The sequence below is a fragment of the Echinops telfairi genome, unplaced genomic scaffold (assembly GCF_000313985.2).
Source record: "Echinops telfairi isolate 266 unplaced genomic scaffold, ASM31398v2 ScPeMD7_7469;HRSCAF=8507_1, whole genome shotgun sequence".
Lineage (NCBI taxonomy): Eukaryota > Metazoa > Chordata > Mammalia > Afrosoricida > Tenrecidae > Echinops > Echinops telfairi.
In genome coordinates this window covers 24,043,047-24,050,907 of record NW_022111373.1, presented here as the reverse complement: position 1 = coordinate 24,050,907, position 7,861 = coordinate 24,043,047, and the positions used below count along the sequence as shown (strand labels likewise).

Below are 7,861 nucleotides of genomic sequence, written 5' to 3'. Positions count from 1 at the left end.
AGGAGTTATTGCTTAAGAAGTACTAAGTTTCTATTTGACCTATTGAAAAACTTTTGAAAATTGACAGGTGACGATTATACAACTTAGTGACTGTAATTAATGCCATTGTATTGTCTCTTTAACAATGGTAAACTTTTTGTTATATTTATTTACATTTAATATAGAAAAACCAAAAGCCTTTCCAGTAAAGCCTTCTATTTAATCAGTTAAAAAATCATGCTTTTACCAAATTATTTCCTATCCTATAAGTTGCCTTGTTTGTGTCAATGATCAACTATGGGGTACATATTTTTCATAATAAATGTAATTATCTGTCTTATTGGGCATAACACAATTTCTCCAGCTGCAGGAAAATATTTGCAAGTTCCTGGACTGGCCAAGATGTTTCATAATCTTGGCTTGGTCTGACTTTGCTTAAGCTCGTCCCTTTTCCTAGAAATTAGTTCATTTCCCTCTTTGCCCCATCTTCCAAAGATTTATCTCAAGGGTGCCCTTCCCTAAGAAATATGTCAGGATCCATTATGACCCACCTTCCTTGCTTAATTTTTTTAAGAAAGAAACATTTTTGTTTGTTTTTCTTTAGAGAACTTGTGTGAAAATTCATCATTTCCTCCATACTGAACTGCCAGTTAGCTCTTTATCACAGCACTTGTATCCCTTATTGCATGTATTTGCTTTTACATTTATTTTGCCTAGCTAAATTATAAAGGCTTGTCTATGTTGAAAGTCTATAGCAGGCTCTTTGAACCTCTCCAGAGATTTAGTTTCTTGAGGTCTAGGATTTCAATGAATCGTCTGTTTGGTGTAAAGATCATCCAGACCATTTGGTATGAGCTCCTGCCTTTATAATAAGCACCTTTTCTGGAAATTTAAATAAGCACCTTTTCAGGAAACTCAGGAAATTCATAATAATTTATATATACATATTCATATAAAATTTTATATATTTCTATAAATATATATTTATAATTTATATAAATATATAATTCAGGAAATTTATAATTAGCACCTTTTCAGGACATTCTAGTACACTCAAAATTCTTTAGTTTGCTGACCATTCTCAATTGAGTCTTCTGCAGAGATCAAGAACTCTGTAAGCAAAGGGTTTAAAAATCATGCTGTTGCTGCTGTTGTTAGGTGCTACTGAGTGGGTTCCAACCCATAGTGACCCTGCTATGCATCACAGAACCAAACACCACAGTCCTGCGTCATCCTTGCAATTGTTTCTATGCCTGAGCCCCTTATTGCAGCCCCTGTGTCAGTCTATCTCCTTGGGGACTTTCCTGTTTTTCTCTGACCCTCCACTTTACCAAGCACGATGCCTAGAAATGTATAAGCATTATTTCTATTTACTGCATTGGAATCCAATACAGTTTGGTTCCTTTACTCATTTTGTATGATGAAAACTGTACAAGACAGTCTGAGCTTACACATTACCAAGCAGCAGTATATTTTTACAAATATGATTTGTTCACATTTGAACAAAAGACAGGGTTTTTGTTTTGTTTTCAAGTTCTGACTCTTGCAGGAATCTAAAGTCTGAGAGTTGGGTTCTTATGTGCGAGTTGAACCTGGTGTTGAGCCACATTACAGGCCAGAGTAGAGCTGCTGCTCAGGGTTTCTGAAGGTGTAATCTTCAGCAAAACAGACAGCCGCATCTTTCTTCCAGAAAACAACTGCTGGGATCCAACTGCAGACCTTTCGTTAACAGCCAAGCACTTGACTTCTTTGCCACCAAGTCTCCTTGAAGAGTTCGATTACCCGATCACAGTGATCAACCTATAACCCCCTCTCAGGGGCATGAACAATGGAAAAGTGGGTGAGGGGCCATGGAGGACTATGTAAGATGTGAAAATAATAATCTATGACTTATCAGGGTTTGTGAGGGAGGGCAGGCGGGGGAGGGAGGGGGAAGAAATGGGGAGCTGATACCAGGGGCTCAAGTGGGAAGAGAATGCTTTGAAAATGATGATGGCAGCATATGTGCAAATTTGCTTTACAACCTGTATGAATGTATGGATTGTGATAAGAGATGTAAGAGCCCCCAATAAAAGTATTTAATAAAAATAAAAAGAGTTAGATTACCCCTTTTTGCAAAGATAGCTTGAAGGCAAAGAAGGAAGTCCCTGCCCCTCCCAAAAGAGAGGCCAAAGCAAAGGCTTTAAAGGCCAAGAAGGCCGTGTTGAAAGGTGTCCACAGCCAGAAGAAGAAGGAGGAGGAGGAGGAGAAGGAGGAGAAGAAGAAGAAGCAGGAGGAGGAGGAGAAAGAAGAGGAAAAAGAAGAAAGAGGAAGAGGAAGAAGAAGAAGATCCACACGTCACTCACCTTGCAGCAGCCCAAGACCCGCAGACTGCGAAGGCAGCCCAATTACCCCCAGAAGAGCACCCCCATGAGAAACAAGCTGGACCATTATGCCATCATCAAGTTCCCCTTGATCGTGGAGTCTGCCATGAAGAAGATCAAAGGTAACAACACACTTGTGTGCATTGTGGATGTCAAGGCCCATGAGCCCCAAATCAAACAGACTGTGAAGAAGCCCGATGACATTGACGTAGCTGAGGTCAGCCCCGCGATTAGGCTTGAAGGTGAGAAGAAGGCATATGTTCAGCTGGCTCCTGGTTGTACACTTTAGATGTTCCCAACAAAATCAGAATCATCTAAACTGAGCCCAGCTGGCTAATGCTAAAAACAAACTTTTTCAAGACAAAAAAGTTTGATACATCTCTCCAGATATCAGTACTTTTCTTCATTTTTAGAATTCGAAGTGGTAGAAAGCAGGGAAGACCCTTGAGAAGTGGGACCGACACAGTGGCTGCAACAGTGGGTTCGAACAAAACAATGTGAGGACAGCTCGTGACCAGGCCCTGTCTTGTTCAGCCATGCACAGGGATGCTGGGAGTCAGAATTCACATGAATACACATAAGTGTCTAACTTAAAACTCATTGAGACATGTAGTCATGCTAAAGCTGACTCAGTTCAGAATTAAGATGGGGGGAAAAATAAACAGTATCTGGATTGGCTATTAGCAATGTTCCATGTCAACTTGAGATGCAAACATCCAAGATTTTGCGCCTGGGGGTAAGTCTTGAGAATTCTAAGAAGTACTAGTCTTCAAAGATTTCAGTTCATAGGGACCCTACAGGACAGAGTAGAAACAGCACCAAATGGTTTCCAAAGCTATAACCTTTATGGAAACCAACTGTTGCATCTTTCCCCGACTAAGCAGCTGGTGGATTCAAACAATTTACTTTGTGGTTAGCACCCAAGTATATAACCACTGTACCACTAGAGCACCTTCCAAAAAATGTATTGCTCTCCTAAACGTAGTAGAAGCCAAAACACCACGTACCTTAATTAGATATACTTTCATACTCATATTTTGGATTTTCATGTTTCTGTTTGCTATTCCAATGTGTCAGGAGCTGTCAGGGACTAGTAACAGAATGTCAGTGTTTCAAGCCCAACAGCCCCTCTGAGAGAGAAAGATGAGACTATTGCTTCTAGAAACAGTTACAGCCTTGGGACTCAATGACAGTAGGTTTGGTATGTAAGTGTATTGTTTATGAATATACTATCTCAAATCTTAGTCCTCCATTTTTAGCTTTACCACATTTAAATGAAATCTGCTCATATATGAAGCTCCTAAAATTAATATTGGGGTGAGGGGTGTTATTAGTCTTTTTCCACATCAGTAATGTGACAGACAGTTTGGTTGTTTATTCAAAAAATTTTTTCCAGTCTCCCTTTTCCTGCACTCTTTTCTTTAGGGCTGAAAAGCAGGTATTTACTTCTTCAGCCTGCCTTGAACCTAGGGGTTTGCCATGTGACCTGCTTGTGGCCATTGATATATAATAAGAAGTTTGCTAAGGAGGGCCTTAGAAAGATTGTCCTACCTGATAATAAAAAATACAAAGTGAGGAATACCTTTTTCATTCCTCACCCTTACTGCTCTCCTGTATATTATCTGATGAGAATATAACATTTGGATTTCTACGGCCAATATAATGCTGACTATGTGAAAGCCAACACGTTATTGAGTTGCTGAACCATCCCAGAACGCTGTCTGTTATATTCATAGTTATATATTTTCATTGCTTAAATCTTACTGGTTGCAATGTCTCTGGTGTATAGCCTACAGCATCTCACATAAATAGTACTTATTCCTTAGACTATTTAGTACTCTTGTATGTACTTTATTAGCAAACATATGGTATTATCTTATTTCTCCCCTGGAAAGATTGCTAGAAAGTTTAAATTCAGTAGGAACATTTGGAGCAATCTAATATTTAAGTGGAAAATGAAGAAAGGGTCATATACATCATTACAATGACTTTATATTGAAATATCATTAAAAGAAGCTGCAACTAAAATTGCTGTGCTGACATGAATCTGGTTTTTAAACTTGATGTTTTTCTCTTTTTTTAAATCGTTTTATTAGAGGCTCATATGACTCTTATCACAATCCAAACATACAACTTGATGCTTTTCAAATTCAATTCTACCTCAACTATTCCTTCTTTCAAAAACATCAACTTTGATGAGACACAGACTACATATTGTAAAATTACATCTCCTGCTTTGTAGAGCCCTGGTGATCATAGCGGTTTATCTCATGGTGGTGCTTGCTGCAAGGACAGCTGTTAGAAACCACTAGCCACTCAATGGGAGAAAGATGAGGCTTTGTATTCCAGCCAAGATTTAGTTTTAGAAATCCTCACAGAGAGTTCTACTTTGGCCTGTAGGGCCAGAGTGAGCCAGAATGGACTCAATGGCAATGAGTAAATTTTTGAGAGGAGTTTCTAGAGAGGATAAAGACAATCAAGTATAACTTTTCTTACCCCACCTCCTACCACTCTGCGCAAATGTGTCTATACACCCACCACAGTCAAGCCCAACCCTTCCACTTGTAATTCCTAATCTCTCTGGCCTTTACTCCACCAATAGTCTTTCACGCCTTTCCATTTGTGTAAGGAACTAACTCTTGAGTAACCTTTCAAAAGGTATATTATAAATGGGCTTAGGCAATTGGTTTGGTCAGACAGTCAAAAGTCTGGCCGAGACAAGATTGCTGACATAACCTGGGCAGCAGTGCTTCGTAAGTACAGGAGACAGAGCAAGTTGCAATCAAGGTCAGAGAAGCAAACTAATTAGACTTCTTATGGTCTGTGGGCTGGAGCCATTGCCAGAAGGGACTTGTTCTCTAGGTGAAGCCTGAGGGAGCCACTACCTTATTATCTATAACATTTCAGGTATTTTCCAGTCAGCGCCTCTCCCTGGATAACAGGGAAAGTAAAGTACAACTTATTTCCCCACCACCAAAAAAGAAAAAGAAGGAATAAAAGAAAAATAGAAGGAAGAAAGGACAAACAAAAGAAAAGATTTTTTTAAAATCATTTTATTAGGGGCTCATACAACTCTTATCACAATCAATACACACATCAATTGTGTAAAGCACATTTGTACATTCATTGCCCTCATCATTCTCAAAACATTTTCTCTCCACTTAAACCCCTGACATTAGGTCCTCATTTTTCCCCTCCCTCCCCGCTCCCCTCTCCCTCATGAGCCCTTGGTAGTTTATAAATTGTTATTTTGTCATATCTTGCCCTGTCCAACATCTCGCTTCACCCACTTAAGAAAATATTTTTTATCTTTATCTTGTTCTCAGTATTCTGATCAGATTCAGGGGACGATTAACTTCTTATGAGGGAATAATTCTTCAGAGCCTTTAATTTTAATCATAGTGTTCCTCTCAAGATCCAGTTTGAGGAAAAGACAATGAATGCAAACAATGACAAATTAGAGTTATTTGCTGCTAGCCAATGCCTCCTTATGTCCTTCTCATCTAATCTAATATCCCACACCCTCTACATTATAAAAACCAATTCCTAAAGATCACCAATGAGCTCCTAAAATCCTAAATTCAATACTGTTTTATTAAGTCTGAATTCTTTTTACTTTCTGAGCACCATACTTTTTCCTCCTAAACAATGTACTGCTTTTCTTCTTTTTAAAAAATTTTTATTGATATATCTTCATGTATGATATAGGTTAATGGTTTAAATATATTAAAAAGAATTGTGCACAACACTATGCTTCTTAAAACCTGTCCTAGGATTCCTCAAAGGAGCCCTGTTGGTGTCATGGTTCAGAGCTCAGCTTCTAACCAAAAGGCAGTTTGTTCAAGCCCAGCTCTGTGAGTGAAAGATGAGACGGTCTGCGTCTATGCAAAGCACAACCTTAGAAACTCTATGGGGCATTGCAGTCTGTTCTATAGGATCACCATAAGTGACAATTAACTCAATGGCAAAGGGTGTGCATTTTTTAATGGTTCTTCCATTCCCTCTTCGTCCAATTGGCTCATCAATAAAATGAGTTACATGCTTTTTTTTCCACAAGCGTTGAAAAGTTACATTTACATAATATAATTAGTGTACAATCTAAAAACATCAAATTTACTATGAGTCGATTCTTACTCATAGAAACTCTATGAATCTGTTGGACAAAGGAGAATTGCCCTTGTGGGTTTCCAAGATTGTAAGCCATTTTCCCTTCTGAGTGACTGACTGGTGAGTTCAAACTGCTGACCTTGTAGTTAGTAGCCCGAAGTGTAGTGCACTATGACACCAGGGCTCCTGTGTGTAATAATACTATACGAAAGAGTTTGAAATATTGTGAGAATTACCAAATGTGACACAGAGGCGTGAGGTGGCCATATCATATTAGAGAACTATCGCAGGTAGACTTGCTGCATTCAGGGTTACCACAAAACATCTACTTTTAAGACAACACAGCATCTGAGAAGTCCAATAAAACGTGGTATTCCTGTACATTAATTGACTACTTGATTGCTACTATTAAGTAGTCACTCTTCTAGGTGAAAAAGAGACTCCAAATTCAAATATATTTTATAGAGATCAATTTATTAGGTCTAAAACTAAAACAAACCATTCGAATGAGAAACACCATCAGTGTAAGGTCATAATACTGTTCAAGGATTCTCAGCCAAGCAACCACTTCAATTGAACATGAAGAAACTGCCAAAATCCATGACTGGTAGCAAATCGATTCATGACAGTTGCAGGCAGAATGACAAAAGAGAGGAGAGGGACTGTGATTGGGATGCATGTACTATTAAGGATTAGAGAAACGTACAAAATTGGTTCAGGGTCCTCTAACCAAGTCAGTCAAGGTATGACTCATGACTATGCCACTCTGTTCTTGCTATTAGATGCCCTCTAGTCAGTTCTGACTCATATAAACCCTATGTAAAATAGAACAAAACACTGCCTGCTGCTTCACTATCTTTACAACGGTTCTGTTTGAACCCAGTGTTGCAGTCACTGTATCAATCCATCTTGTCAAGAGTCTTCCCCATCCTCACTTCTAAGGAGCGTTCTGGCTATACTTCTTCCAGGACAGATTTGTTTGTTGTTCAGGCAGTCCACAGTATTTTCAATATTCATTGTCAATACCCTAATTCAGATACATAAATTCTTCTTTGGTCTTCCATATACAATGACCAATATTGACATACTCAAGAAGCTGTGATTTACATGTTTAAGAGACACAAATCATTGTGATAGGTTCCCCCTTTCTCTCCCTACCTCCCCTTCTCCCTCCTGGTATGGTTACTCTCAATATTGGTCCTGAGGGGTTTATCTGTCCTACATTCCCTGTGTTTCCAACTCTTTTAAAAAAATAACAATAAAAAGATTTATTATTTATTTACAATAAATAATTTATAATATTTCCATATCGCTTCTTTTTTTAATCATTTTATTAGGGGCTCATACAACTCATCCCAATCCATATATACATCAATTGTGTAAAGCATATTTGTACATTCATTGCCCTCATC

General features: G+C 38.5%; 1 pseudogene; it reads left to right on the top strand.

Moving 5' to 3' along the window:
• Nucleotides 1-2,660, top strand: part of LOC115873729 — a 5,192-nt pseudogene extending 2,532 nt beyond the window's left edge.
• The last annotated feature ends 5,201 nt before the right edge of the window (nucleotides 2,661-7,861 follow it).